Raw genomic sequence first — 19,928 nt, forward strand, 5'->3', positions numbered from 1 at the left:
GCTATGCATTATACGTGCCCTAATGGAGTAGTTGGTAGTCTCCACCGGTCAATTTTCGTCCCACCACTTTTGTCTGGGTTTTTTTGCCGGTTAACCTTCGTAGATTTTTTTGGTTCCGTCCACCACCTCCCCTCCGCTGGTTTTAGCATCGTGACAGAACCAATCCCTCGCTAGCCCTACCTCCTCTCGTGTCTCCAGTCGCAGCAGCCGCCGCCGCCGCACCCCAATCCAACCCCGCCGCCGGCGATCTCCTCGCCCCCCTGTGCCGTCGCCTCCAACCTTCTATTCCTCTCCCAAGGGAAGGGAAGGGAAGGGAAGGCAAGGCAAGGGAAGGGAGAGGGAGCGCCCAGATCCACGGCGGCATCAGCGCGTCGTCCTCGACCTGATCCGCGTCTGTCCACGGATGGGAGCTAATCGGCACAGGAAATCCCCGTCCCCGCGTCCGAGCCCCGCCACCCTCCGCAACGGCTCGACCGCCCATCGACGCGCTGCCCCCGCGGCGCCCGACTAGTTCGGCTCTCGCGGCTGGTGGACGCGCCCTTGCTGTTGCCGACGTCGGCTCGCTGCGCCGCACTGGCCCTCACAAGCGTCTTCTGTCAATGGTTACAACTCACGTTCCTCTCTATTTTCTCTTTGAATTTTCTTTTGAGCCGGTCAGGAAGCAAGAACATGTCGATTGACATGCCAATTGGAGATGATTTGAGGAATTTTTACATGTTTGGTAGATGGACTTGAGAGGTCAAGGAGTTTCCATTGGGACATCGGGACATGCTCCTCCATCTCCTCCGGTGGACGACATCCAACATCGCCAGGTAGATTACTGTTTTTGCAAATTCCAGTTCTTGATGTTTAAAACTGGATGATCTGCACCAAACCCCTCTATTGTTCTATTTCTGCTTAAATCTGATTTGGTTGTTCAGTTCATGCACTTATGGACTGAAGAAAAAAAATGGAAATGAAGAAGAAAAGAATAGCAATATTATCATATGCGAGGTTTGCTTTTAACCTTGGTTCCTAACCAATATTTGCTTCATAATTCTGCCGAGAGATTCACACTGTCATTCATATTATGAATATAGTTCATAACCAGTATTCTCTTTTATCTAATTATATGTACAGAAAGGAGTAATCTGAAGTGAATTCATGCTATGTTAACAGTCTAACAAACATCTTGGAGGTGTGAATGCTTTCTTGGGTCTGACAAGTAATCAATAATTGATGGTATACTGGGATTTTTCTCATACTTCTAGCACTTCCTCATTGACAATAAAGCAAGTAGTATCACAACAAAGGCTATCCAGGTATTTTTTTTCAACTATAATCCATCCAGCTTTAGGGACTGCTCAATTGGATCTGCACAATCCAACAAAATAAATGTACATAGTGTCTGCGACACTTTCATCCGATCATCACGAAGGTAGTTGTAGGAGTAAAAAAGTATGTCATACTATTTTTTCAGTTCAAGCCAAAAGGCTAGGACAGGTAATACTTGTTTTTACAGTACTTGTGCAAAAAGTATGTCATACTGTTTGCTCTAGATGATTTTGATGAATTTTACAACCTTATTTTCAGTTGTTTACCCCAAGAAATGGTCTGCTTTCATGGGGTTTATTGAATCCAGGAAAGAACTGTGAGTAGTAGCGAACCAGACATGAAAAGTTTCAGAGAACTACGAAAACTCCGGTCAGTTTTGTCGGGATCTTGTGACACAGTTCCAGGACTCTATTGACTAAGGAAATGATATATATGTGTGATTTATCCTGTTAAAACTTTTAGTGTTCACTTAGGGGTGAGTGCAACCAGTAACTGAATTTAGACTACGAACTAGAGTATGACAGTAAAGTCAGGAGCATGATGGAGAACACACGGGACATTGAGGACTAATGGTCAACACTTAAATCTTGCTTTACATACAGTTCAGTTCCAAGTAGTCTGATACATAGATGGCGAGGGGAGTGCTGATTTGGGGTTGATTTTGGTAATTATATATTTTCCTTGATGACTGTCATTTTGTTGTCCTACATGTGCTATATGATATGCATAACAACTTGAGAGCACCTTTGCTTCTCTTGATGTGCTTCGTCATACAGTTTTTTAAAGTGCACAAGCAAGCTTGCGAGTGATGACAGCTACTATGACCTACAACCTTGAATCTAGGTTTCTGGGGTTGAACATAGGGGCACAGCGCTCTCCCATCTAACCAGTGAAGCGTAATGAAGGAAAAGCTACAGTATACAAATCGTCACCGTCATTCAGTTTGTCCAAAACTGAGAAAAGCTCTTTAAAAAAACTGGGAAAAGCTCACATGATGGAATGAGATCAGATTTCAACATCATGATTGCGTTTTATAATTTGAACAACCAAAGTAGATTGTCGGGGAAACTGATCCTCGAACACCTATGGGGCCGGCGGACCGGGCCCCTTTCGGTTCGGCGGGGGGCGGAGGTCGCACGAAGAGCAGATCGAGGCAAAGCACACGAGCAGTTTACCCAGCTTCGGAGCTCTCCGGAGAGATAACACTCCTACTGCTGCTTGTCTGGTTGTATTATCTTGCCTTCTTGATCTAGAGAGAGAGAGAGTAGTGTTTTCTGGACTACGAATGAATCGAACCGAACTGTCTGAACCCCCTCTACGTTGCGCATGGGCCTCCTTTTATACGCTAAAGGGGTCACCGACAGGTGGCAACGCAGAGGAGGGTACAAATGTAAAAAGTGAGGTGGTTGGTACAGTTGCTTGTACAGTGTACCCTACCTAACCCTGACGGCAGGGGACAAGGGCATTAAATGCCCGTCTGGGTCGCCCAAACAGTGCAGAAAAGGACCGTTAGGGGCGCCACCGTTCGCCACGATGGCGATCCTGTCAGCTTCGCATGCCACTGCACACCGCTGGCTGCATAGCCTCCCGCCACGCGCGCCTGGAGAGGCCCCCAGGGCAACACGTTGGTGGATGCGCTGGAGCGTGGGCACAGAGTGGCCGCCTGCCGCGGCAAGCGCCTTGCCGCTGCTGTTATCTTGTCGGGTCCGGAAGGTTGTCGCTCACCGGGCCTCGAGGTATCTGGGCTGGTCTTTCCGGCAAGCTCCTCTTGCCGGGGCCTTGTTGCCTTGTCGGAGCGCGTGGCGCGTCGCGGCAAGTTCCTTGGCGTGCCTCGGTTGGCCTTCCCGGCAAGCTCCTCTTGTTGGGGCCTTGTCTCCTGAGGTTAAATACTTTGTTCTTGAATGGCTCCAAGGAAACCTTGGAGGATCTTGGCGTTCGCCCGGCAAGCCTTGCCGCGGGGTGCTGCAACTGCCCGTGCACAAGTTCGGGGTACTAGGGTACCCCTATTCTAGTACACCGACAGGAGCCCCCGGGCCTGGGCCAGACACAGTGCCGAGCGCTGTTGGGCCAGGTCCAAGACAGGGCACGGGCACACGCGGACTGGGCCACACCAAATCTCGCTCCGTATCCACCGCGCTCTCCCATAACGGCACGCGTTGAATGCGGCATCGTGGGAGAGATCGTGGGTGGTTGTTTATTCGAAAGGGCGAAACGCCCGCCCCATCCCTCTTTATAAGAAGAGGAAACAGGGGCAGTTCGTTCCCCCTCGCTGGTTGCTGCTACTCCATTTTCAAGAACCTCCGCCGCTCCCCTCTTCTTCTCGAAGCCGAGAGAGCAGCGCTCCGCCCCCCATTGCCACCAGCATCACCACGCTGTCGACCTCCCTCACCACCTCCGCCATGGCCCCGAAAGCCGACAAGGGAAAGTGCGTGAAGTCGGCCGAGGCGCAGCGGCTCGCGGCGCTGCGGAAGGAGCGGGCGATCTTCTCCCCTCAACTCGGCGTGCAGGAGCTGAGGGAGTACTTCTACCTCTTTTGGGCGACAGAGACGCGTGCGCATCCGCGCACGAGGGTACTCCCGGCCGCTGCTTCGGAGCTGGCTCCAAACGGGTACCCATTCTTCGCGCTATTCTTCTACTGCGGGCTTTGCCCGCCCTTCTCGGAGTTCTTCTGCGATATCATGAACACATACGGCTTCCGCCTCCTTGACTTCACCCCCAACGCCGTTCTGACCATGGCAGTTTTCGCATATTTGTGCGAAAACTTTGTCGGAGTCCACCCCAGTGTTGCCCTTTTCCGCCACTACTTCATACCTCGGGTAGAGAGAGGAGAGCCGCTTGTCGGAGGGATCGCCTGGATCTCGAGAGTCGACAAGAAGGAGGCGTACTTGGAGGGTGAGCTCCGCAGCAAGTGGGATGAGTGGAGAGCGGAGTGGTGCTGGATTGTCGAGGAGAATCCGCAGTCCTTCACCGCCATGCGCCAAACTCCAATAGTGCGCGGCAATGACTGGAGCAACGTGGCCCCGGAAGACGAGAGGCTGAAGATCGCCATTACTAGGATCCTTCGCCTCAGGTTTGCCGGGCTTACTGTAGGCGCTGTAGACGCAGATTTCCTCCGCCGCCGCATCGCCCCCCTGCAGGAGAGGGGGAGGCCGCCTGGGAATTCAAGAACTCGGCGGACATCATGAGGTTGCGGCCGGGCCTCAACTACAACTTCACCGTCTTGGAGCTGGATGCGATGCTCCTGGAGTTGTTCAAACGCGACCCCCAGCACCCATTCACGCTGCCGAGGGGCGTTGTCCCATTATGCAACAATTCTTCGCTTGACCGGATCCGCGCCATGATGCCGTTGTTTGATTCACACGAAATCGTTCCAACTTGGCAAGAGCCTGCGGATGACGTCGTGCAAGCGTTCTTCGACAACTTGGAAGAAGTGCCGGTCCACGCTGACGAGCAGAAAAGCCTCACCCGTGACACCACCAACGAGGAGCTGCAGCGCATCGCCACTAGGGCGGAAGAGGTTGCGACCGCAGCTGCCGCAGGCGTGTTTGGGTTCACTGTGGAGGAGGCGGCAAACCTTGCCGAGCGCGCGGAGTTCATGGGCGAGGAGGAGCCTGCCGGTTTCGAAGCCGAGCCGAGCGAGGCCGGCGAGGAGGAGCCCGAGCCTTCAGAAAACTTGCCGCAGGCGGAGTCCCCGGCCCCGCCAAGAAGGCGCCTTCGCAGGGCCGGGGACGCAGCGGGGCGGCAGCCGGGTCAACAGCCGCCGAGCCGTGCGACACGCTCTACCGCGGCAAGCAATGTTGCCGCGGGAGCGCCTCACGCAACAGCGGCAACTGGAGCGGGATCTTCCCGGGCCACCGCCACCGCCCCCGCCAAGCGGGCAAGGGATCCTACTCCTCCGCCTCGCCGCGCCGGAGGAGGGCCGGACTTCGATCTTTCCGCGCTCAGCTCCGACGAGGAGGAAGAAGAGTAAGTGTCTTTGGTGCTCTTGTAGTTCTTCAATCTTGTTGTTTATATCTTGTATCTGACTTGCTTCAATCTGGACTCCTTTCTTTTCAGGACGCTGGCCCAGAGAGCGGCGAAGAGGGCCAAGGCCGCGGTGATTTTCATCGAGGATGATCCCATCGTGTCAGCAGGAGGTGGGTCCAAGACCACCTTGACAGACCCGACAATCACTCCTCAAAGCAGCCCCCAGCGCAGCCCCCAGCGTAAGTTCATAGTTTTTTCTTTGCTGTCGGGCGCGCATGAGTGCTTTTTCCATTATTTGATATCTTGCTTGTTGATTTGTGCAGGAGCAGAGCAGTCACATCAGGAGCGCCCGGAAGCTGGTCCCGAAGTGCCACCTACTTCGACTGCGCCGCCAAGGGAGGAGTCCCCGGCAAGGGAGCGCTCTCCGGCAAGGGGGATCTCTCTGGCAAGGGACGGCACCGTTGATCCTGCGGCGACCGAGGCCGCAACTGCAGATCTTGGCACAGGTAATCCACTTGCCCAGAAACTTTCCCTTGGGTTCTTCTTCTTCTGATTTTCTTCCCTTGGATTTTGGATTGATTTTTCTCCCTTCTTCGTTCTTCAGACCCATCTGCGGCTGAGCCAATGGAGACAGAGGGCGCCGGCGAGGAAGGGGCCGGTACTGACAAGGCCGCCGGCGAGGAGGCTGCCAAGGCTGCTGCCGCAGAAGCCGGCGAGGGGTCGGGCGATCGCACTGACGACCCTGAGGCCGCAGGAGCGCCAGGCGCTGCACCGACCGCCGATCCCTCTGCTGCTTCTGCGGAGCCGGCCTCCGAGGAGCCATAGCCTGGCGCCTACTTGAAGGCCGGCGACGGTATCTTCATCAAGCTACCCTGGGCGTCGAGCTCCAGGGCGCCGGTCGAGGGGGAGACTTTTGATGAGGAGGTGCTCGCCTCCGCCGGACTGTCGTTGGTTGACGCGCCCGGCAGCAGCACTGGCAAGCCTGAGGAGGAGGAGCTGCTGCAGAAGCTGCTGTCACTCTACCGCGCCCGGTAAGCCAAGCTGGCTTCCTGGGAAGTGCTTGTCGCGAAAGCGGGAGCTGACATGGAGAAGCGCGCGGAGGAGCTCCGGGGCCACAATCGAGAAGCTCTCCGGTCCCTGGCGCAGGAGCGGGAGCGACTCGACGAGGAGCGCACGGCCTTCCTTCTCGAGAAGGCCGAAGCTGAGGAGGAGCAAAGGCTGGCTGCCGAGAAGCAGTTCGCGCGGGAAGGTGAACTAGTGCAGCGGAAGGCCAACCTCGACAGCTACGAGGAAGAGCTCGCCGAGCGCGAGCAGGCACTTGGCGGGGCGCTCAAGGAGGCAAAGGACGCCACGGCAATTGCAGAGGCCGCCAAGAAAGAGCTGGAGGAGAAGGTGGCGCAGCTGGAGGCCAACATTGGGAAGAGCGTCGAGGAGCTTGCCGCACTCAAGCGTGAGCGTGAGAAGGATGCTGCCGCCCACGGCGAGCTGCAAGGTCTTTTCGCTGAGAGGGGCAAGGAGCTCAGCGCCGCCAAGAATTCCAAAGCAGACCTGGAGCTGAAGCTGGCCACGCTAACGCAGACGCTGGAAGCCGCCAAGGAGCGGGAGAAGACCTTGTCGGAGAAGGTCAAGGCTGACGCGGCGCTGCTGGAGAGCATTGCAGTTACCCAGAACTTGTTCAGAGACACTGTGGAGCACTGGACCGAGGGTCTGGTGAACATTGCTGCAGTCATCAAAGAGGAGCTGGCGCAGCTGGGGATGGAGGACTTTGGGTATCCTTCCGACGAGAGTCTTCAACCCAGCGCCAAGCTCAGCCTGTTCTTCAAGGGCGTGGCAACGGCACTCCAGCGGCTCCGGGAGAGGTTCCCGAAGCAGCTGGCCGACGAGTCACGCAAAATCTGCGCCGGGGTTCTCCAAAAGGTGCTGATGAAGGTGGCTTTCCGCAATCCAGGCCTCAGCTTCACCAACGTCCTCAGGTCCTTGCCGCCTGACGCCGATCTGGATGCACTCAAGGCCCTTGTCGCACCCATTGTGGACAAGGTGAGCGAGATCAAGAGGGTCGAGGGCGGACACGTAGACTAGGCCGTCCATTTCTTCTTTTCCCTTGCCGCTGCTAATCATGTTATGAAAACATTCTGTTAGAGCTGCGACAAGTTATCTTGTAATATAACTTTATTTCTGTTATCAATTGCTATGTTATTTCCTCTACTAGATTCCTTTCTTTGTATGTTTTTACCCTACGCTTCTAGGAAACTTGTCGGCGCAGGCACTCGAGCCGCGAGCGCTGAGTGCGGAACTTCAGCAGCCTGCTGGCGGCGCTGCTTCTGACAAGAAACCTTGTCGCGACTAGATGCAGCACACTTAAGCTGTTGAGCGGACTTGAATCAAAGTAAGGGCGCAACTAGCCACGAGTTGGTTCCTCCGCGCACAGGTTTTGCATACAAAGCAGGGTCGTTCGAGGAAGATAACTCAAAAATTTAAAAACTGATTGCTCAAGCTTTGGCAACTTAGCTTTTCTGTCATTTACTTCCCGGCAAGGCAAGACTTCGCTTGAACGACGCCTGGTCCATACCACAATCTTCTCCTTCCCCCCCGGTAAACATGTGTGCGAGGGAACCTTCTTTTCCTTTGTTGAAAAAGAAGAAAGAAGAGAAAATAACGATATGGAGCCCTTCGGCTCGTTACTGCTTACCGGATGTAGGTGCTGCACAAAGTGTCAAATAACGCATGCGAGAAAGAAACTAATGCATGAAATGGACAAGTTGTGCGGAGCACATGGGGTTTTTTTTATGCACGGGATCTGCGCCCGGCTTTGTACAAAGGATTACATGCAACAGCGGCAAGACTTGTACAAAAGATGGTTGCCGGAACGGGGTTCCGGCAACCGAGCCCTACGGGAAAAACTTACGAAGATGTTCTATGTTCCAGGAGTTGCTCACCGGAATGCCATCTTCGGTCTCAAGGCGGACAGCGCCGGGCCTTGTGACTCGTCTCACCCGATAAGGGCCTTCCCACTTCGGCGTCAACTTGTTGGAATTCTTGGCGGACTGAAGAACAAGGTCGCCTTCCTCGAAGCTTCTGGCCTTAACTTTGCGGCTATGGTAGCGGCGCAAAGCTTGCTGGTATCGAGCAGCTCGTACAGCAGCCTGAAGATGATCTTCCTCAAGGAGCAGCGCGTCGTCTTGTCGCAGCTGTTCTTGCTCAAACTCATCATAAGCGAGCACTCGAGGCGATCCGTATACGAGTTCCGTGGGGAGAAATGCCTCTGCTCCGTAGACTAGAGCGAAAGGTGTCTGGCCAGTGGCTCGATTTGGCGTCGTTCTGATCGACCAAAGAACCACCGGCAGCTCCTCGATCCAGTTTCTTCCGCACTTGCGCAGCCTGTCGAAAGTTCTGGTCTTGAGCCCGCGCAGCACTTCAGCATTTGCCCTCTCTGCTTGACCGTTGCTTCTCGGATGAGCAACAGAAGCGAAGCAGACCTTGGCGCCAAGGTCTTGGACGTACTGCATGAAGGTGCGGCTCGTGAATTGCGTGCCGTTGTCGGTAATGATCCTGTTAGGGATCCCGAAACGGCAAACAATTGACCTGAAGAACTTGACTGCTGACTGTGCTGTCACCTTCCTCACTGGCTGCACTTCCGGCCACTTTGTGAACTTGTCGATTGCAACGTACAAGTACTCAAAGCCCCCGACAGCTCGGGGGAAGGGGCCGAGGATATCGAGCCCCTAGACCGAAAATGGCCAGGATAAAGGGATCGTCTGAAGAGCTTGAGCTGGCTGGTGTATCTGTTTGGAGTGGAACTGGCATGCTTCACACTTGGTTACTTGTGCAGTTGCATCCTGGAGGGCTGTCGGCCAAAAGAAGCCTTGCCGGAAAGCTTTGCCGGCAAGTGCCCTTGCGCCTATGTGGTGGCCACATATGCCTCCATGTATCTCTGCCAACAGCTTTTGTCCATCTTCCCGGCAAATACACTTCAATTTCACACCGTTGAGTCTTCTTCTGTACAGTATGCTATCGACAAATTGGTACATACTTGACTGCCGGGCTACTCTTTCCGCTTCTTCTTGCTCTTCGGGAAGTTCTCCTGTCTGAAGGAAATGGACAATCTGCTGTGCCCATGCTGGAGCTTGTGGCTCGACAACAAGGACTAAAGGCACATCTGCTGCTGCGGGAACATCCGCTTCTACGGCAAGGACTTGCGGCCCTGCCGGAGCTAGATGTTCCCCGGCAAGCTTGCCGGAGCAAAACTTGTCGGGAGCGTCTGCTTCAACGGAACAAACCATAAGGTTTGCCGGAGCAGACTGCCCCTCAGCATTCTTGGTGTTGATCTTGGGGACTTTCTTGGCGGCGGCTTCGGGGAGCTCTGCCGGAAAGTAGTCGCCAGAAACCAACTTCCTCTTCTTGCTTTGTCCAGTTGAGGGTGTTACGGATAGTTGAGTCAACTTGAGCACAAAGATCCCTGGTTCCACAGGTAACTTTAGTGCGGCGCACTTTGACAGACCATCAGCAATGTCATTCTGAGCTCTCGGGATATGTTCCATCTGTAGGCCGTCAAAGTGCTCTTCTAGCTTCCTCACTTCATCAACATATGCTTCCATCAATGGACTCTGGTAGTTTTTGTTCACTTGGCGGACGACAAGCTGTGAGTCACCCCTGACAATGAGCTTCTTGATCCCAAGGTCTGCCGCGATTCTGAGACCGGCAAGCAATCCTTCATACTCTGCAGTATTATTGGTTGCTTGCTCCTTGGGAAAGTGCATCTGGACTACGTATTTGAGGTGCTCTCCGGTGGGTGCGACAAGCAGCACGCCCGCACCAGCGCCTTGCAGCGAAAAGGCACCATCAAAGTACATCAACCACTCTCTGCTTGCCTCTTTGACGGGGATGCTCGTCTCTGGAATTTCTTCATCTGGAGTTGGCGTCCACTCTGCTATGAACTCTGCCAATGCTCTGCTTTGGATAGTTGAAGTGCTCTCAAACTTGAGGCCGAAGCTTGATAGTTCCAGCGCCCACTCGACAATCCTGCCTGTTGCTTCTGGATTTTGCAGTATCCTCTTCAGCGGAAAGCGAGTGACGACTGTGATTTCATGTGCTTGGAAGTAATGGCGCAGCTTTCTTGAGGCCATGAGGAGGCCGAAAAGCAACTTCTGCACACCAGAGTACCTTGATCTAGCCCCCTGCAGAAGGGAACTGACAAAGTAAACTGGACGCTGCACCATTGTCTTCTGCATCTTATCATGCTCCTGCGCAGATCCATCTTTGTCGGGACCAGAGCTTGTCGGCGAAGCCCCCTGCTTGTCGCTGGATGCGTCTCCCGTGGTTGCTGGCTCATCATCTGCCTCTCTCTCCGCCACTAACGCAGCACTAACCACTTGATTAGTTGCCGCTATATACAGCAGCAACTTCTCTTGCGGCTTAGGTGCGACAAGTGTTGGAGTGGAGGACAGGTATCTCTTCAAGTCCTGCAGCGCAGCCTCCGCCTCCGGAGTCCATTTCATTGGACCTGCCTTTTTCAAAATTTTGAAAAATGGCAGGGCGCGCTCAGCAGATCTAGAGATAAACCTGCTGAGAGCAGCCACGCAACCGGCAAGCCTTCGTACATCCTTGACGCGCTTTGGTGCTTCGATCTGCTTAATGGCCTTCATCTTGTTGGGATTGGCTTCAATTCCCCGCTGAGACACGAAGAACCCGAGAAGCTTGCCGGAAGGGACTCCAAACACGCACTTCTCGGGGTTAAGCTTGAGGTTGATCTTGCGCAGATTTGCAAATGTCTCGTCTAAATCTTGAATCAGGGTCGCCCTGTTCTTACTCTTAACCACTATGTCATCCATGTAAGCTTCCACATTTCTGTGCATTTGCGGCTCAAAAGCGTGGTGGACTACCCTTGCGAATGTTGAACCAGCATTCTTCAAACCGAAAGGCATCCGTACGAAGCAGTACGTGCCACACGGGGTGATAAATGCGGTTTTCTCTTCATCCTCTTCTGCCATGAAGATCTGATGGTATCCTGAGTATGCATCAAGAAATGAAAGCAAATCACATCCGGCTGTGGAGTCAACAATCTGGTCAATGCGCGGCAAGGGAAATGAGTCTTTGGGACAAGCTTTATTAACATCAGTAAAGTCAATACAAAGCCTCCATTTCCCGTTAGCCTTGCGCACAACAACGGGATTGGCCAACCACGTGGGATGGAGCACTCCTCTGACAAGGCCTGCTGCTTCCAACTTCTTGATTTCTTCTGTGATGAACTCTTGGCGCTCCACTGCCTGCTTCCTGACTCTCTGCTTGACGCGCCGTGCATGAGGACAGACGGCAAGGTGGTGCTCAATTACTTTTCTGGGAACACCGGGGATATCAGACGGTTGCCATGCAAACACGTCGACATTCGCCCGCAGGAAAGCAACGAGCGCGCTTTCCTATTTGGGGTCAAGAGTGGCGCTGATGGTGAAGGTACCACCAGCGCCATCCTCCTTGGCGGACACCTTCTTGGTCTCAGGTGGAGCTGCCATTGCCTTCTTACACTTGCCAGTGGAGCTCGATGGTGCGTCCTCGATGGTAGCGCAGCACTCCGAAGAGGTGCTCTTGCCAGAGTGGGCATCAGAGCTCTTGCCGGACTTGGTCTTCTTCTTCCCCCCGGGAGCTTCAGCGACAAGTGTCTTGCGTTTTGCTGCGGCTGCTGCTTCCCGGTAGATCTTGTCGGCACAGATAAGAGCATCCTTCTTGTCGCCAGGGACAGAGATGACACTTATCGGGCCTGGCATTTTCAGTATGTTGTACGCATAGTGAGAGGCTGGCATGAACTTGGCGAGTGCCGGACGGCCAAGGATTCCATTGTAAGGTAATGGAAAGTCGGCAACATCAAATGTGACCCTCTCAGTCCTGAAGTTCAGTTCGCTGCCAAATGTTACCGGCAACGTGATCTTTCCCTTCGGCTTGCTCCTTCCCGGGTTGATTCTTTGAAATGTACCGATCTCTTCGAGCTCGCTGTCGGGGATCTGGAGTTTCTGGAGCACTGCGGAGGAGATCAGGTTCAAGCCGGCCCCGCCGTCAACTAGCATCTTAGTGACCTTGAGGTTGCGGATTGTTGGTGAAACCAACATCGGCAAGCACCCGACCGCAGTTATGCGATCCGGGTGGTCCTCAATATCAAAGATGATAGGCGTGCCGGACCATTTCAGAGGCTTGCGTGACTCGATGGGTGGTTCTGCTACATTAACTTCCCGCACCCACTGCTTGAGCTGACGGTGCGAGGTATGCAGAGAAGCACCACCGTCAACGCACAGGACCTCTGTGGCTTTCTGGAACTCCTGCTCATCAGTCTCCTCGTCATCCATGTCTTCATCGTCATTGTCATCTTCATCCTTGTCGCGGCCGCGGGGAGGTCTGTCTCCTTGCCGCTGCTTGGCCTTGCCGCGGCGTCCTCCTCGGCCGGGACGTTTCTTGCCGGATCCCCCAGCACCTTCCTGGGCCTTCTCCTTGTCGCGCCGCTCGTATTCAGCTTTCTGTTGCTCAACAAGCTGCTCGACTTTCTTACAGTTCTGGAGGTCATGGCCCTTGGTGCGGTGGATCTTGCAATACTGCTTGTTGGTGCCGTCCTGCTTGTCGGCGACCGCCACCTCCGCTGCAACCTCCTTGCCGGAGTCACCAGCTTTGGCTTCCTTGGCGCCACCACCGTTGTCGGACTGCTCAACAACTAGCACCTCTTTGCCTTTCCTCCTTCTGTTGTTCCGCTGCTGGTTTTTCCTTGGCGGGGTAGCATCCTCACTGTCAGATCCTCCCGCTCCTACATTCTCTCCGGGGAGTCTCCTCCCTTCCTCAGCACGTGCACATTTGTCGGCCAGTGCATATAACTCACTGACGTCCCTGATCTTGCACATCGCCATTTCCTCCCGCATCCTGCGGTTCCGCACGTTCTGATGGAACGCGCTGATCACCGCGGCAGGGTGGACGTCTGGGATGTTGTGCTGCACACTGCTGAATCTCTGAATGTACTTGCGCAGGGGCTCTCCTTCCTTCTGGGCGAGCAGATGAAGATCACTCTCCTGGCCATGAGGCTTGTGTCCGCCTGTGAAGGCGCCGACGAATTGATGGCACAGATCAGCCCAAGAGGATATTGAATTGTCCGGCAGGTGCATGAGCCAAGATCTGACGTTGGGCTTAGCACCAGCGGGAAGTAGTTGGCAAGGATCTTGTCATCCTGTCCCTCGGCAGCCTGCACCGCGATGGTGTAGATGCTGAGGAACTCTGACGGATGCGTCTTGCCGTCGTACTTCTCCGTTACGTCTGGCTTGAAGTTTTTCGTGCTGGGCCACTGGTCTTGCCGCAGCTCACGAGTGAACGCAGGGCAACCTACCGCATACGGCAGATCGCCTGGTTCCCCTGGCGCATGCATGTCATCAGAGGGCCCAGCGCGCTTGTCGGATTAACGTCGCGCTTCTCTTCAGCGCTCGATGCGAGTTCGAGCGTCTTCTTGTTGCCGATCATGAAGGACTTGGCGCTGATCGCGACGAGCTCGTGGATCCGACGATGCAGTGGAGTCGCTGTCGAGGTGGATCCGGCGAGTCGGCGATCTTGGCCTTCGGGGCGATGATTGCATGGTAGTTGCACCTCCACCCGTTTCGTCGTCACCGGCTCGCGCCCGGCAACCCTGCCGCGACGGCGATGCGCTCGGCCGCCGTGGAGTGTCGCCGTTGGCGTAGCCGATGAGACTCTTAATCGTGGCCCTCCATTCGTCGATCTTGTCCGACGTTGGAGGGTAATCTAGGAGAAGTTGAGCTCGCGCCAAAGCTTCTGCTGGAGTGGTGGGTGACAGGGGCGGACGGCGCGAGGAGCGGGACGTGCTCGAACTTCTAACTATGTTAGAAGGAGCAGTATCCCGTCCAGGCGACCGTGCCCCGCTCGTGCCAACATGCTGGCGTGCATGCTGGTCTTGAGCGCCCCGAGATCCACCAGCTTGGCCTTGGCCTATCACGCGTATGGCACTGCGAGTGCCATGACGCTGTTGATCTTGCGCCTCCTGAGAGTGGCGCGGAACATGTACAGTCGCCGAGGCTTGTGCAGCCTTGTCTTTGGATCTGGCGGCATCATGAGCTTCCTTGTCGACGTCCATTCTTCCGCCGACGTCCATTCCACCACCCGTTTGCTCCAATGGTGACGGAAGTGACGTGGACGGAGCGGCTGCCGCCGAAGTCTTCTTCTTCGGTGGCATGTTGATGAAGGGAATGAAGACCTAGCTCGTGTGAACGCCGGATCAGGTTCACACAATCTCGACGCCCCCTACCTGGCGCGCCAAAGATGTCGGGGAAACTGATCCTCGAACACCTATGGGGCCGGCGGACCGGGCCCCTTTCGGTTCGGCGGGGGGCGGAGGTCGCACGAAGAGCAGATCGAGGCGAAGCACACGAGCAGTTTGCCCATCTTCGGAGCTCTCCGGAGAGATAACACTCCTACTGCTGCTTGTCTGGTTGTATTATCTTGCCTTCTTGCTCTAGAGAGAGAGAGTAGTGTTTTCTGGGCTACGAATGAATCGACCCGAACTGTCCGAACCCCCTCTACGTTGCGCATGGGCCTCCTTTTATACGCTAAAGGGGTCACCGACAGGTGGCAACATAGAGGAGGGTACAAATGTAAAAGTGAGGTGGTTGGTACAGTTGCTTGTACAGTGTACCCTATCTAACCCTGACGGCAGGGGACAAGGGCATTAAATGCCCGTCTGGGTCGCCCAAACAGTGCAGAAAAGGACCGTTAGGGGCGCCACCGTTCGCCACGATGGCGATCCTGTCAGCTTCGCATGCCACTGCGCACCGCTGGCTGCACAGCCTCCCGCCACGCGCGCCTGGAGAGGCCCCCAGGGCAACACGTTGGTGGATGCGCTGAAGCGTGGGCACAAAATGGCCGCCTGCCGTGGCAAGCGCCTTGCCGCTGCTGTTATCTTGTCGGGTCCGGAAGGTTGTCGCTCACCGGGCCTCGAGGTATTTGGGCTGGTCTTCCCGGCTAGCTCCTCTTGCCGGGGCCTTGTTGCCTTGCCGGAGCGCGTGGCGCGTCGCGGCAAGTTCCTTGGCGTGCCTCGGTTGGCCTTCCCGGCAAGCTCCTCTTGCCGGGGCCTTGTCTCCTGAGCTTAAATACTTTGTTCTTGAATGGCTCCAAGGGAACTTTGGAGGATCTTGGCGTTCGCCCGGCAAGCCTTGTCGCGGGGTGCTGCAATTGCCCGTGCACAAGTTCGGGGTACTAGGGTACCCCTATTCTAGTACACCGACATAGATGGTCCCGTCAGCTTGTATTTGACAATATGAAGGGACAAACTTGTTGATCCATTATTTTGCCAGAAAAATACAATAATTCGGAGGGCTTAAATATGGATAATAGATCTGACATAATCTAGCAAGGTGAGTGACTCAATTGCACATGTGCAAAATGGAAGTTTAAACTTCCTTAAATCTCTTGTAGGGTTTGGGGGAGATTGTCAGCGAGCCACTGATGAAAGTCCTTTTGCGATGACAATGCTAGAGAAGATTTGAAAGATCTTGGTTGGCGTGGGGCAACTTGTGTATTCCTGGATGGGGGCGCCGTCCGGTGGCAGTGGGGTGTGGCAGTTGCCGCAGCTGGGCACAACCGGGAGTCCAGCTATCCAGAACACCCAACTATTTCATCCGGTGAACTGCGAAGAGCTTCTGTGTGCGTCTCCGTTATATTTAACTACGACAGGCTTATGTTATCTTATCGCGAACTCATTTTTCAGTTCGTGCCCAACGTGACTGCATGTAAATATGTAATACAACAATTTTGTTCTTCCTTTTTGTTGTTCGATTGACTCAGTATACCATCTCAAATGTCATTCCCTTCATAGCTAGCACATCATCTCCAAAGAATTTATTTAAGTTGAAATCCAGTAATTATATGTTGATCGCATAAGCAGGCTGATGGTGTCTTGATCGAATTTTTTTATTCCTTCTCTATGGAACTAAAACTGTTCTTTCCTGAATATATTGGATCGCAAAGAACTAAACCTATGTACAATGTCTTTGGGCATATTCTGAATTTGCAGAATTAGCACAAATCTGAAAGCATATATGCAGCTCCCAGACGTTGCAGGCTAGAGGAAGGGCAGGCACTCATGCGATACCATGTATCTGGTAGTGGTTTCGTTCCCCAGACGCTATGCATTTATTGTCTGGTTTGTTCATATCTGTTAGCTCTATGTTAACCTTCTTTTAGTTACTTCCCATGATTTTCTTTGTAAGAAACCCCAGAAATATATATAGGTGTATTTTCCTATAAAGATGCTAAATTTTGTTGGTCTTATTTATGGGATAGCGAAACCATTTTTGTGTGCACTTAATTGTCAGGTTGGACGCGCCGGGTGTGTGGACACTGCAGGACATGTTTGATTATCATGTCAGTGAATTCTGGCGAGAATGAACCAAGTGAGCTTTTGTAGCTGGTCTATTCAAAATGGATGAACGGACCAGTTAGTGTACATATAAGTTTGCACTTTGTCTTCCTGCTCATTCGTGCAATGTGTTCATGGGAGACTTATTTTAGGAAAACATAAAATAATTTTTCTTTCTGTGCGTACTACTCCAGCTTTCAAGTGCCAGGCTTCAATAAATCTGAAATTTCTATCGCTCGATTTGCAGTGTTTATTTTACAGTTACCACTGGGAAATGCTTCCTTTTAATCATTTTTATCTGGTACACACCATTGTAAGTGTATTATTTAAGAAATCAAGTCCATTCTGGAAGAATATTCACTCATGATAGTTTTGAGTTTCGGTAAAGCAGAATGTGTACATTCATTTTAAAATTGTCCAATGGATAATAGATTGTTCCGCGTAAAAGAAAATGATGCTTACAAAAAATTATGATCGATTAGGATGTAACGATGAGTGATGCTACTTGGGATGATGCTCAATTAGGTAGAGGACACATCAATGGTGGGGTAGCCGTAGGCATAGCTAATAGGTGGAGTAGGAGAAGATGTACATATGATGGTGATGTGAGCACATACATAGGAGTGAAGCTAGCCAAGATACAACAAGCTTGCTGCGAGAAGAGGAATGGAAGAGGATTTGGAGGAGAGGAGATGGGGCCATGGTATAAATTTAGAGGATTAGGAAAAGGGTGTGCACATGATGGCAAAATGATATGGAGTAAGAAAATGATAGAACAATGGCGTAGCCGAATGTGACGAGGGGGCGGGGGAAACCGGTCAAGATGGCGTCGAGGTGATAGGAACCATGGTGGAATTGTGTCGGAGTAGTAAAAGTTACTCACATGACAATGTGATGACATGGTGGCTTCAGAGGATCTGATGAGCAAAAGAACATGGAGAAAGATTATAGCTTGTATTCTTAATAACATGTGTGACATAGATAAAGAGAGTTAAATGAAACATATTTGATTGATGATTACATTGGTTTGTTATTCTCTAGCAACATGTTTATATGAACTATTTTACCAATGAGAATGCTAGAGCAGGGTCCTGTGAAGGAAGACTACTAATAGAATAATAAATTATTTTTCAAAAGGTGGAGAAATTGGATCTGCCTTCTTTTGGGGGAGGGGCGCATCATGGGTGGTGCGTGCCTCCTCCCCTTGATGGTGGTGGTGAATTGGCACTAACACTGGGACATGATCGGGGCGGAGCACGGGGCGCTTGGCGGGGTTCTCGTTGGCAGTCGGTAGAGAAGTACAGTGTTTGAAGAGAGGGTGTCATGGCGAAGATGAGGCAGGCATCATCCTGTTTTAAAGAAGAGGGCTCCAGTGAGAAATGTCGAGTGAGAAGGGGAGGTTTTGCCAGGAAAACATAAAGGCCCCTTGTGAAGTGGAGTTTTTTGTGTTGGGACCATGTGTTAGAGATAAGAATAAATTGGGTAACCATATTTCTCCCCAACTTATGGGCTGGATTTGGGGGAGCTTGGACTATTGAGACTATTGAATTTTGGGGAGCCTGCTATCGTCCGTTTGACGTCAGCATAACATACGAGGGAGCAATGAGTTTCGACCTTGAAGACGACGTTAATCCTTTATCTGGTTCATTTATATGCATTGTAGCCCGTAGCGTGTGTGTGTGAAATAGATGGATTATGGTTCCGTACCCAATAAGATGGATATATGTGTGTGTGTGTGTGTTAGAGAGAGAGAGAGATGGGGAGAGAGAGTGAGGAAGAGGGAGTGAGAGAGTGTGTGTGAGGATTTGATGGTAAAAAGGTCACCAATGTCACTTGATATGTATGAGAATATTAATATTGAACTCTTAAATTTAATGTGACCCCGTTGTAACGCACGGACGTTCTTCTAATATACAATAGTTAATAAGATAGTCTTATCTTAAGTTTTACATTTAATTTAGAGTTGACAAAAAAGATGTCTACAATAGGTCATTTATGTCTTATCTTTAATAACCAGCTATTTCTAAAAACATGGTGAGACATAGTATTGTGCTAAGAGTTCATCTTTTATCTTCTCTTAAATAAAAGAGAAGACAAGCCTTTTCTTATGATGAGTTCTCTCCCCCTCCCACCTCATTTTTTATCTTACGTGATACTACTAAGATAGCATAATTGTACATGCCCATACAAGTGGCATCATATTTGATTGATCGAGATTAGGGGGAGGAACGAAACCTTCTTCGACTGCAAATCACAATTTGGAAAGTATCAGCAACTTTAGGTTCTTGTCTGGCATGACGCACGCCGCCTTCCGTCCATGCGAAGGCCGTCAGCCGGCAATATATGGTCCCCTATGGAGTTATTAGGTGTTGTCCTCTGACAGTCGATTTGTTGTAAACCTCAGGACCCACTCACCAGTCACCACGCATTTCCCCTGCTCACACCTAGATGGAATGGCGGTGGCGGAGCTAGACCGAATGTCATGTGGGGGCGAAAAGGACTATATGGATGTTGGTGGCCAAAAGCTAAAAAAACTCTCGCCTAAGCCTTTGAAAAAAAGATCTTCACAAGTTGCTTCAAAGCTTGGGGGGCCACAGCCCCCCTTCGAATACATATAGCTCCGCTGTTGTGGAGTGATCTGGTGTCTTAAATCTTAGCATGATATATGTTCAAGTAGAAGAAAGTCATTCAACCAAGATTTTTCCTTGTTAATCTCATGGACTCAAAAGATTGCACAAACCACCGTGCTGATTTTACACACAACATCTAATCTACAAGTTTGTTGCATTATAACATTAGATATTGGTGTATTACATTACAAATAAGAGATAATTCAGTGTTTAAATATGTTGATATAATTTTTTATGGACGAGCCCCGCATGTAAGTGCATGCGTCGCAAAGAAAACCAGCCACATCAGCAGCAAATCAAACTAACGAGTTCAGGCTGCAGTTTTAGCAGCACTTGCTAAAACTGCAGCCTGAACTCATTATGGGCGCTAAAACTGCAGCCTGAACCTATTCAAGCTTTTGACTAAAAAAATTCAAAAATTTTTAAATAAGTGCAAAAAAATCCAGTAAATCATACATGTACCCGTACTATTGAGAAAATATCTCATTTGGACCAATGATAGGATAGATATTGGAAGTTTTACTTTTCTCATTCAAGTTTTGGTTCAAAATTCATTGGTATTTCAAAAGAAAAGTGAGAATATTTAGTAAACCCTAAATGTATTCAACACTGATCTCGAGAAATCTCAATTC

General features: G+C 51.9%; 1 long non-coding RNA gene across 2 annotated transcripts; it reads left to right on the top strand.

Moving 5' to 3' along the window:
• Window positions 1-216: 216 nt before the first annotated feature.
• Window positions 217-16,035, top strand: LOC119268794. Of its 2 annotated transcripts, none has more exons than XR_005133314.1 (6): window positions 217-602; window positions 726-812; window positions 921-993; window positions 1,159-1,301; window positions 1,573-1,683; window positions 15,724-16,035. It is a non-coding gene; the product is annotated as an uncharacterized LOC119268794 (long non-coding RNA). The 2 variants fall into 2 exon arrangements; XR_005133313.1 differs by having other exon boundaries at window positions 223-602; window positions 1,120-1,301; window positions 15,724-16,033.
• Window positions 16,036-19,928: the final 3,893 nt, after the last annotated feature.

The sequence above is a fragment of the Triticum dicoccoides genome, chromosome 3A, assembly GCF_002162155.2.
Source record: "Triticum dicoccoides isolate Atlit2015 ecotype Zavitan chromosome 3A, WEW_v2.0, whole genome shotgun sequence".
NCBI lineage: Eukaryota > Viridiplantae > Streptophyta > Magnoliopsida > Poales > Poaceae > Triticum > Triticum dicoccoides.